We start from the raw sequence: 12,189 nt of genomic DNA on the forward strand, positions 1-12,189 counted from the left end.
CTCTTCACGTCGTAATGGACAGCTGCTGGGAATAAGTTGTCATGGGCTGGCAATCCAGACACCTTTGACACCTCTGTCTTTTTTTTAATATTTATTTTTATTCTCATTTATTTGCTTGCAGCAGGGCTCAGGGCATTGTGGGGTCTTTGGTTGCAGCTCACGAGATCTTTCGCTGTGGCATTTGAACTCAGTGGCATCTAGCTCCCTCACTAGATGAACCCGGGTACCCCTGCATTGGGAGCTGTGAGTCTCAGCCACTGGACCACCCGGGAGGTCAACATACCTCTCTTCTGTAGCTACTACCTCACAAAGACAATTCTCCTTCAGTCTCCACAGTATTAATTCTCAACGGGAAACTTCTACCTTCTCCCCAAACTTAACAGACTTAAAAACACTGGAAATAACGCCACTCAACTTGATGAATTCTAGGTCAGATAATCCCACCGTCAATGCACCATCTTTTACTACCAACATTTCGAGCATCAGCTTCATCGAGATGGGAAAAAAAAAAAATCCCAGCAGGCCAAAACTGAAGGATGTTCTGAAGCTTCTTGATGGCAACGAAGCTAACCTTCTGCTCCAGGGAGAAGATATTCTGTATATGGTCCTGTTTTGACCAGAGAACCCAGGTCTACAATCAGGGCGAGGCTTTGTGGAAAGGACGGAGCACGCAGGCAAGAAAAGGAAGACCACAGTGGTCATTCGGCCATCAACGGGCTAAGAATTCACAAGGCACGCATTTCAAATACCGCAGACCAGCCATCATGAACGCTGTTTGATCAGAGTGCTTACCATGAAAAGCTGGACCTGCCAGATATCACAAAATCCAGCCTATTCAGTCCCAACTCGGTCAAAAAAAAAAAAATACGGTGTCTTGTAGCTGTCTGTGCTGTCACCCCCTCCATCGCATTATTGCTACCAGATTTTAATGGCTCAATGAGTCAAAACGGGGTCACGGAGAAGAAGTCCACATTTTAGCACTAGTGACAACTGGGTCTGCTCCTCTGTACACACAAGGGAGGTAAAAGTCCCCCCTAAACGCAAGGAAGTCCGTCATCACACACGGGGGGCCTCACACGGCTAGGTCTCTCTGCATCTATCTCTCCTTCATTTCCACAGGGCACAAGCCTCCATTCAACAATACGATTTTCACGGAACGGAAAATTCACGATGTCAGGTCAAGAGGAGTGTTAAGAACCGATAACCTGGATAAAAATAATTATAATGATTTACCAAGCGCCCTGGAAACCAAAACAGCATGAAAGGCTCAGTAATACATAAACGTGTTCCGTCTGCATACATTTTAACAGCACCACCAGTGTAAGAAAATACAGTGTGAATTTTGCCCACTGTGTCAGAGTATGTGATTAAAATGAAATCAGGGGCTTCTCATTAATCAGTTCATTTCTCCTCTAAACCACTATCCACTCCATTCAGCCTGCAAGACTAAAAATTTCTCAGTAGCTTAAAGGAAATCACGTTCAGCGAAAATCATTGTGCTAATTTTCTACAAAAAAACAAAAACAAAAACCCAGGAGGAATCAATTTTTCCTTACAATCTTTCTAATTGGCAAAGGTACCCTCAAGAGTGCTGCGGTTTTCTGTCTTTTTCTCCAACTCAAGTACTATTATATGAATATAAAGGCAGATGATGGTTTACATATTTGTTGAAAACATAGAAAGAAGTTAAATGAACTTTCATTTTCTATCTACGTGGCTGAAAAATTATGAACAAATAATCCAAACACACCATATTCACATTTAAAAATATTCAATGAATACTCAACATTCCTATTCTATTTCCTTTCAGTGGGTGGGGATGTGTGTATGATTGTTAGTTATCTCTTCTCTGGTAAATACTGCCGATATTTAAAAATTACGAAGCACAACGTATGTTGCAAATATCAAAGCGATTTCACATGCACTCACGTTTGACACCACAACACCCAACGTGGGCTTCCCAGGTGGCTCAGCGGGAAAGAATCCGCCTGCCAAGGCAGGAGACGTGAGTTCAATCCTTGGGTTGGGAAGATCCCTCTGGAGAAGGAACGGGCAACCCACTGCAGTATTCCTGCCTGGAAACAAGAGGAGCCTGGTGGGCTACAATCCATGGGGTCACAAAAAAGGAGTCAGACACGACTAAATAACAACACCCAATGCGTCATACCCAACACATACTTTTATCCACCAGGATGTACGCGTTCTGTCTAATTTGTTCACTATTACATTCTCTGCATCTAGAAGAATTCCTGAGACAGGTGGTAGGTGCTCTAGAAGTATTTCCTTACTGCTTAGGTGAATGCGTTCAATCTGACAGATGGAGTGAACAGCAAATGATCGAAGACCATACAAGTTCATCAAGAACTTCATGTGCAAATACTCTGCAACGTGCTATGTGGTGCGGAAGGGCCGTGGAGACAGAAGCCTAAGCCCCTTCCTGTACAAGAAGCCTGTGCTACAAACCACGCAGGCTTTGCGTAAAAAGGTAACTCCCAACAAACAGCACATTAGACTACCTCTGACCTAGGTATGAGAAAGGCAACAAAGGCGTGCCGTTTCATCTCTGTTACTTCATGCAACCACTATAAACTCAGGGGAGATCACAGTCCCACTTGGTGCACAAAGAAAGAGGTTCCTGGCCACCTGGCTGAAACTCAGGGTAAGTGGTGGGCAAGAAAGGAAACACTCACAGCTGAGCAGAAGATGGAACCCACAAGCTCTCTGCAGGAGCCCTTGCTGTACCAGATACCCATCTTTGTCCCACAGTCTAGAATTCTGCATTGGATGCATGGTTGTTTTAGCAACGCCTTGTTCCCACTCCAGTGAGGACAGGGTCGAAGGTAGAGTCTGCTAGACTACCATTATCTACTTCCACCCCTCACCCTTTGAGGACAGGACACCCGGATTCTGTGTGGGCACGTGACCACCGTCCTCTCAAAAGGACAAGCTTTCCCTGTAACCCAGTTCTGGCCAAAGGCTACAAGCAGAAGTCAAATATGAAATCTCTAGTCTGTGCTCTTAAAGGCAATGAAATCCCCTTCTTCACTCTTACTCAGGGACGTGATGTGAGGGCAGGAGCTGGGGCAGCCATCCCAGACACAGAGGAGGACAGAACTTTGGGGCTCTTACTGTGAGGCAGTGCTTTACGGAACGAGAGGTCCATCACCCCACTTCCAAAGCTACAGAAAGTTACATCTCAGCTGACTTAAAATGACTCACCCTGTCACTGCCAAATTACCTTGTAGAAAGGTTAGAAGCTGCATTCTGGCCTCTTAGAGACATTCATCAACAGGGAAGAGGAAGTGAAGAAATAAAAAACTACAGCTACTAATGGTTTCCTGGTCAGAAACCCAAGACTTCACAGTGTGTTTTGGAACCAATGTTAATTCACGGGCACCCTAGGGTGTTTTACCACATAAGCAAAGCCTGAAGAAAATCCACGCTGGATTTTGCAGACTTAGTAAAGAAATGGAAAGAACATAAAATATGCCTTGGATGATTTTTTAAATATGGATAACTTGTCAAAATGATACTATTTTGGATAGTGAGTTTAGATTATTGAATTATTACATATTAATACATATGTTGCAAATAATGGGCTTCCTTGGTGGCTCAGACGGTTCGATTTGCCTGCAATGCAGGAGACCCGGGTTCGATCCCTGGTCCGGAAAGATCCCCTGGAGAAAGGAATGGCAACCCACTCCAGTATTCTTGCCTAGACAATCCCATGGACAGAGAAGTCTGGCAGGCTATGGTCCCTAGTGTCCCAAAGAGTTGGGGCAGGACTGAGAGACTGATTTTTTTCTTATGCTGCAAATAATATTAACTTAGTATATATTTAGATACATATTGCAGAAATAATTTATGATTTCTTTTTACTTCTCTACTGTGGCTACTAGAAAACCTTAAATTTATGGTTTGTATTCTCTTTCTACTGGAGAGTACAAAAACCCAGACACTTTATATGGTACCCACAGGCTCTAAAATGTGTTGATTATAGTCAGCAAGATTAAACCATAGCATTTTTTCAAGGCTTCACGTCCACTGCAAAATTTTAATTGTATGCCCATAGCATCATTTTTTTATTTCTTGACCAGTTCAAGACAGATTAATAATCACAAATTGTTCTAAATGCAGACCACCTTTCTCTAGGAAAAAAAGCAATTTTCTGTTTGAGGATATTTTTAATGCAGTGACTTATCACAAGTTCTGTTAAGACACCTGAAAGGGTTGTGGGTCTCAGAAAAGCCATGGTCATTGACAGGTTGCTCGCGTTGTGGGCAAACACTGACCTCTCATCTGGGTGTATGTTATTATACCTTTCAATTTCAGAGCCACCTGTCCCAGCAGACAGCAAGGTGCGCTGTCAACTCCAGGGCTCAATGCAGAGCACCTGGGTGTGGACCCCGTCTGGCTGAGGCTGTCTCATCTATGACTAGGGGGTGATGTCACCAGAGCTGCACAACTCTTCCTAGCAGGTTGCCATGGGAGACCAAGGGTGATGATGCTACAATGGACTTTGTATCACAGTCAACAGTACAGCTCAACTTTCAGTGTGACTGTGTTTAAGATGGGCTTCCCTGATGGCTCAGCGGGTAAAGAATCCACCTGCAAATGCAGGAGACAAAGAAGACGCAGGTTCAGTGGGTTCCATCCCCTGGGTCAGGACCAGGAAATGGCAACCCACTCCAGTATTCTTGCCTGGAGAATCCCATGGGCAGAGGAGCCTGGCGGGCTCCAGTCCAAAGGGTCACAAAGACTTGGACACAACTGAGCTTGCACATATTCTGTTTAAGATGGGGTGCCGCTGAACAGATATTTTAGCCGGGACTACACGCAGCTTCTCTTGCTGTTATTATTGTATTAAACCTCCTTTTAGATAAGACTTCCTGCCCCTTACACCGTCGGCTGTCACTTTTAAAGTTTAATTAAGCCTCACCCACTCAAAGCGCTGGAGAACCAACAGCTAGAGATGCTTAGGCACAGGGAGCTGCGTGCATCTCATCAGTGACGACAAACTGAACACTCGACAGCTTCTTTTTGCAAGAGGCATTTTATTGTCACTTTGAGTTCTACTCTGAACTAAAAAGAAGAAAAAAAAAATCTAGAGATGGGTTGGTTGTGTTGCTGTTCTGTTTTCTAGCCACTGAGTCGGGTTCCACTCTTTTGCAACCTTGTGGACTGTAGCCCACCAGGCTCCTCTGTCCACAGGATTCTCCAGGCAAGAATACTGGAGGGGGTTTCCATTTCTTTCTCCAGGGGTATCTTCCCAACCCAGGGATCGAAGCTGAGTCTCCTGCATTGGCAGGCTGATCCTTTACCGCTGAGCCACCAGGCAAGCTCAGAGTGGTGTTAAGGAGGAGTTTATTTTTGCATAAATGGTGCGATAGTATGAGAGAGCTTCTTACTTTTATTACTTGGGTGGAGGGACTGTGGCTTCCGTCTGCCCACAGTTGGAACCGGTACTGTGCACGTGTGTGTGTTACCCACACGCCCTGGGAAACGGAGCTCAAGCTGAGCATCTCTGACCTTGAGCCACAGTGGGGACGGGAACCTGGGAGTGAGTCCTCCACCCGCTCCTCATGGCTGTGCGTAATCGCGCAGAATGCAGAAGCAAGGAAACTCCTAGTATGCAGGATTCATGCAGAAATGTAAAAACAAGGAAACTCCTAGTGTGTGGCAGTTAACATACTGAGAGGAAAAAGAACCCTGAGGCCTGAGAAGATGCACGTTATTATAGAAAGAAGGCCATTTCTCCATGCATTACCTCACCTATTGAAATTTGGCAGACATGATTCATGGCTAGACTCTCACCTAGCAAATGTAATTTCGAGCAAAAACATTCACACATCACTGAGAAGCGAAAGCCAACAAGAACCGTATCCCAAAATCATTACAACATTTGTTTTTAATAATCTATCGATGATTTTTTGTTTTTTTTGTGCGGCCACATCAAGCGGCATGCAGGATTTTAGTACCCTGACCAGGGATCAAACCAGCAACCCCTGCCGTGGAAGTGCCAAGTCTTAACCACTGTACCGTCAGGGGAGTCCTTCTATTGATCATTGCTGTATCATCTTTTTCCTAGCCTTTCATTCCTTTCCTTTCTAGGTTTGGAAACCATTCTTTGGAGAATGAAAAAAAAAAAAAAAAAATACTTACACACTCTAAAAGGAGGAACTGAAATAGATCTTTGCAAAGCTTTCCAAATGGGTGATGTTATACAACAGCGAAAGGAAAGAGCAGTAACAGCAAATGCAGAGACGTCTCACTGATGACTTCAGAGCAACACAGAGAACAAACAATCCCCTTCTTGTCCCTAGCGTGCCATGAAAGAGCACCAGGCTTCAAAGACACAGCAGAGACATTCAATCAATTCATTTGCACAACAAAACCTATGTCACCCGTACACACTCATGCACACACAGACACACACCCTTGGGAAACAAACTTGGGCTAACGACAAGTAGAAACAAATTGCAAGTTTGCCAATTGATAATTATAAGCATTTCAAGACCTTTTGCTGGCTAACCTAAGAATCTGTGCTTTTCCTACAAATGTCATTCTGTAAAAACACCGTCTTCTGATAGACACACTAAGAAACACCAGGAGATGAGCTGAATCCACGTAGAGGAGTGATATTCAAACATATCAATTCTCATTCATGAGCAATCACAGCGCACACACCCTGCTCCCCAGCTTAAAGAAAGGGGTCAAAGAGTTAATGAGCAAAGAATGTAGGTAGGTATAATCTCAGTAATAAGTTCATGTGCTGACCTGCCTTCCTGCTTTCTGGACTCAACTCCCGTTTAAGACGCAGCCCTAATATGCAGACTCAGGCTGGCTCAGGTCGGGAGACTCAACTTCCCAGCAAACGCCACAAATGGCCCCTGTAGCTGAAACTCTGACAGTGCAGTCTTTATTAAAACAGCTGGCATTCACGTGAAACCCACAGAGTGTAACCCAAAACAGAACCCGAGCCATTGCTTGCAGAGCAACTTACATCCAAGTCACAGGACAAAAAAAAAAAGAAATGCAAATGGCTGGCGAACAGGATGAAATATTCCACCTCATCTTTTTTTTTTTTTTAATCAAAGACATGCAAAAACAAAACCAAAAAAAAGTGCCTGCGTTCCCAGCTCAGTTGACCACAATGTCCTGAGCTGTCTGAGAGGCAGGCCCCCACCCCCACCCTGGGCTCCCTGGCAATAGGGAACAGCTGGCACAACCTTTCAAGGAAAGCAATTTGGTAATCGGTCTCAAGAGCCCTAGAGCTCCATTTCCAGCAATCTATCCTAAAGCAAAAAAAAAAAAAAATTGGAAGCAATCTGAAGCTCCAGCAACACGTGTTACATCAATTACGGCATACACACTTGACGGGACAAATGCCTGAAAAATGTTTTCAATGAACGTCAGCAATGATCAAACGCTCCCTCTGTGAGGTTAACTGGGAGAGCCGGGTTACAAAGCTGAACCTTCCTGATGTTTCATGCCCAGGAATACAGGCCTCTGGGAGAAAACGTACCGACAGGCTGATGGGCGAACTGGTGTGGGTGGGTTCAGAGGTGTTTGTTTTGTTTCCAGATTCCATTCTCTCTCTCTTTTTTTTTTTCCAAATTGCTCATCACATGCAGCATGTTGCTTTTAAAAATCAGAAAACTGAAAATCCTGGCCAGCGAGGAGTAATGACTAAACTCATCTGCTGAGGATGAAGAAGTTGAATAAGACAGCGATTTACCTGTTCACCTCTCCCCTAACAACGTCAACGATGACCTTCCTCACAGTGCGGGGTGCCAGGGGGAGGAAATTCCTTCTCCTCGGGGGTACACAGTCATCCGCCTCCTCTGAGTCACCTTGCGAAGTTTTATGATGCCAGAGTCTATAAACACAACATTAAATATTTATGGTTGATATTTGCTGCTTCTAAAAATACGTGGAGGAGAAGGTCTGTTAACAAGGCCTCCTGTTGACCTTCTCGCTGAAATCACCAAGGCTGCTTATTCTGTAGATGCTTAATCCAGTGGATCCCCCCCGGGAGCCCCTTCCACCTGAGCCAGGTACCCTGGGGCCTTCACAGCGCAGTGTTGATGGGGCCCCAAACCCGCTTATTCGATGGGGCATCTTACTGCATCAATGAAATGTAATGAAATATTACATCAACTCATCAGCTAGGAAGACAGTCTTTTTTTGCCCCTACCAAAGCTACTTTGGATGCTTTGTTACAGACTAACAGACACGTGGGTCAGACAAAAATGTACCATGAGGGACTTCCGGAAGGTCCAGTGGTTAAGACTCTTGAGCGTCCACTGCAGGGGATGTGGGTTTGATCTCCTGTCGGGGAACTCAGATCACACATGCCCGTGTGCATGGTGCAGAGTGCAGCCCCAAATAAAAAAAAAAAAAAGTTATCATGAAAACGCTGACGGGGTGGACAAGAGCGAAGAGATCTCAGAAAAGGCAGTAAACATGCAGATGGATTCTGCGCGGAGATGGTTTCCTTCGGGAACCACTGCGCTTTACGGGACTCAACACTGGAAACTGCAGAAGCCGCATCACCGGTACAGTTTATTACGGAGAGACGACCCCACACTAGAATTACTGGACCCATATTCCGAGACGAGGCTGTATCACCTTCTATCGAGCAACGAGTGAATAGACCTGCATTTAAATTTGCTGCTGTTTAGACGCTACGTCGTGTCCGACTCTTTGGACTATAGAGCCTGTGGACTAGAGAGCCCGCCAGGCTCCCTCTGTTCATGGGATTTTCCAAGCAAGATTACCGCAATGGGGGACTTCCCTGGCGATCCAGTGGTTAAGATCGGATCCCCCGCAGGGGCTGCGGGTTCGATCCTTGGTGGGGGAAGTAAGATCCCACTCACTGTGTGGTACAGCCCCCAAAAGTTAAAAAAAACAAAAGAATACTGGAGTGGGTTGTCATTTCCTTCTCCAGGGGATCTTCCCGACCCAGGGATTGAACCGGCATCTCTTGCCTTGGCAGGCTGTTTCTTTATCACTGAGCCACTAGGGAAGCCTTGCATTCAACCAGTTCAACCTAACGTCTCCAGGAGGTGAAGCTTACTTTGCTCCCCCTACAGCAGTGAGCATGGGCTTTGAAAGTCTAGTGTGGACAGACAAGACAGGGGAAAGACCTGGCAAACACAAACCCTGAGCAGAAGGCAAGCTGAGCTCATCAGCGTTAAGTCACGTGGAGAGTCCAACGCCCTGGAGGCGACGTGATCACAGGGCCCTCCGTCTCTGCGGTCTCTGTTCCCCAAACTCATAACCCCGGCCTCATCACGTGGCACACACCTGCTAAGCCCAAAGTGAGAGACGTTCTATGAAAAGTCGTGGCCAGTTATACCTCAAAACAGAGCCACCCAAGCCAAGGAAAGTCCGAGCTGCTGCCCCGGCCCAAAAGAAAGATGGGAGACAGGATGACTGAGTTCAGTGTGGATGTAGGGGTGGAATTCCGAGACAGGAAAAGGACATGGGTGGAGAAAAGGTTAAACCTGAAAAATAACATGATATACAGTGGATAAAATTTTTTAAAATTATGTATACATGTTTCATTTCTTTTTTAAAAAATTTATTTAATTGGAGGCTAATTACTTTACAATATTGTAGTGGTTTTTGCCATACACTGACATGAATCAGCCATGGCTGTACATGTGTTCCCCTTTCTGAACCCCCCTCCCACCTCCCTCCCCATCCCATCCCTCAGGGTCATCCCAGTGCACCAGCCCTGAGCACCCTGTCTCATGCATCAAACCTGGACTGGCGATCTGTTTCACATATGGTCATATACATGTTTCAATGCTATTCTCTCAGATCATCCCACCCTCGCCTTCTCCCAGAGTCCAAAAGACTGTTCTTCACATCTGTGTCTCTTTTGCTGTCTCACATATAGGGTCATCGTTACCATCTTTCTAAATTCCATATATATGTGTTAATATACTGTATCGGTGTTTTTCTTTCTGACTTACTTTGCTCTGTATAATAGGCTCCAGTTTCATCCACCTCATTAGAACTGATTCCAATGCATTCTTTTTAATGGCTGCTTTCTGATGAAATGCCCAGAGAGGGATCTCATTCTTCCCGCGAAGACGGCTCAACCATAATGGTTAAGAAATCTGTGCAGGAGTGGTCGTACTTGCCACCTACATAAAGGTCCATGTCTCTGGGTAGCAAATCCGCACACACACACAGGTTCCCAAACCCACCTCCATCTGGGTCAACAGCTGTTACTGCGGCCAAACCCCCAGTCATTCTTTCACGGTTATGAGCGAGCCTCACTCCAAATCTTCGGATGCATCAGCAATCGTAGGTCTTGGCAACCCTGGAGGAAACACACTCATGCACACACACAGACACACACACACACACATGATCCTATCAAGTTCCATTTTCATCCTTCAAAATGCCATTTTCTTTCATTTCTCTTTGAAAGAGAAATTTCAAAATTTCATTTCTCTTTCATTTCCACTTTTCCTCCCTTAGGAATTTTGGCTATCTGCCTTAGCTGAACTTGAAAAGGCAGGGAAGTTGAGCGTCCATGGAAGAAAAATTAAAGGTGTGGGTGGTGAGGAAGGATACTGGTGAAGCCTTGGACAGCTGCATGATGGCCACTAGCTGTGAAGGTGGCAAAGAGAACGTTAGCTCTCGTGCCAGAGAGACCAGCAGCATTCAGCGCAAGTCAAGGGATTCCCATGCAGCCTTTCCACGTGCAAAGGCTTCTACACATGAAGGTTGCCAACGCAGTCGGCCTGGGGGTCAGACCCTTTGGGGTCCCCCTCGGGCCAGGTCCGGTCCCCTATCCGGGAAAGCCCCTTCTCTCTCTGCACGGCAGTTGCCTTTCTAGAAAACGCAAACGGCAAGAGAACCCTCGACTCTGAGGATCCTCCGAAATGTTCCTTCAGTCAACCTGCGGGTGCAGAATTCACAAAATGCAATTCCCTACCCAGCAGGTTTCATGTCTTCTGTCTGTGCTCAGTCGCTCAGCCCTGTCTGACTCTCTGTGACCCCGTGGACCGTGAAGCCCGCTGGGCTCCTCTGTCCCTGGGATTCTCCAGGCAAGGATTCTGCAGCGGGTTGCCATGCCCTTCTCCAGGGGGAATCTTCCTGACCCAGGGATTCAACCTGGGTCTTCTGCACTGACAGGCAGGTTCTTTACAGTCTCAGCCACCAGGGAAGCCCTTTCTTCGATCTGACGTGCCTTTAAATTACCGTGAAGAGGTTATTTGAGCTTACACTCTACCTGTGCACTTTTACGGCCTCACCGGCGCATGGAGGCTATCTGCTGAATGAATGAATGATGTTAGCGCTGAGAGTACAATATTGTAAAGTAATTAGCCCCCAACTAAAATAAATAAATTTATTTAAAAAAAAAGAAATGCAATAAAGATGTTATCATCTTTGAAACTGTCAGAAAGAGCTTGGTGTGGGGGGGGGATTCTCATTCATTTTTTTCCCCCATTAACTTTGCCTAGAAGACAATAAAATTTTTTACAAAGGGTAATTCATTATTTAGAAAAGGCAAGGGCAACCTTTCTGAAATGTCTTGGGGCAGAAGTTGCACGTGCAGGGGTAGCAATGATTCAGGCAGTCGCTGAAGAAGATTTATTCACCCGAGTTTAAGGAGGAGGTGGGAGAGCTGACCAGCCACGCCCACCGGGGGGGCTCAATGGATGTTTCCATTTTGTGGGAGGGAAACTGATTTTCTGTCCAAGAATATTGTGGCGAGCACAAAGCAGGCGCATCATTTTTATTGAGCTACGTAGTAAAGCGAGGGGCTTCCTGAGATGCTCCTCGTGGTCAAGAATCTGCCCGCCAGTGAAGGAGATGCAAGAGACTCAGGTTCGATCCCTGAATTGGGAAGATTCCCCTGGAGAAGGAAAACAGCAACCCACTCCAGTATTCTTGCCCTGGAGAACCCCATGGACAGAGGAGCCTGGTAGGCTACAGTCCACGGGGTCGAGAAGAGTCAGACACGACTGAGCACGCACACACACACGAGACTCAAGTGACAGTCTTTCCAGGTAGATTCTATTGTATCCGAAAGTCAGGGCACAGACACGGCTAAAGAAATTTCCCCACACTTTCTGACAGCTGACTGTGTACTCAAGTTGAGTAATTCTCTAACCAAGATGGCCATTGATGGGCGCGAAAAATAAAAGGCTGAGGTAGGCAGCC

General features: G+C 45.9%; 1 protein-coding gene across 14 annotated transcripts in view; it reads right to left on the reverse strand.

Annotated features, from left to right (window-relative positions):
* LOC145536639 (F-box-like/WD repeat-containing protein TBL1X) overlaps positions 1 to 12,189 on the reverse strand; it is a 250,623-nt gene that overhangs the window by 102,307 nt on the left and 136,127 nt on the right. For 8 of the 14 annotated variants that reach the window (XM_081566170.1, XM_081566166.1, XM_081566167.1 and 5 more), the window contains one exon: positions 7,739 to 7,879. The exons of 2 other annotated variants lie outside the window; for them this stretch is intronic. The gene's annotated coding sequence lies outside the window, so the exon portion shown is untranslated. Of the gene's footprint in view, positions 1 to 1,929; positions 2,076 to 7,738; positions 7,880 to 8,258; positions 9,310 to 12,189 lie in introns of all 14 variants that reach the window. 4 more of the 14 variants (XM_081566176.1, XM_081566175.1, XM_081566178.1 and 1 more) reach the window with 2 other exon arrangements.

The sequence above is a fragment of the Giraffa tippelskirchi genome, chromosome X, assembly GCF_054371585.1.
Source record: "Giraffa tippelskirchi isolate mGirTip1 chromosome X, T2T-mGirTip1v1.2.pri, whole genome shotgun sequence".
NCBI lineage: Eukaryota > Metazoa > Chordata > Mammalia > Artiodactyla > Giraffidae > Giraffa > Giraffa tippelskirchi.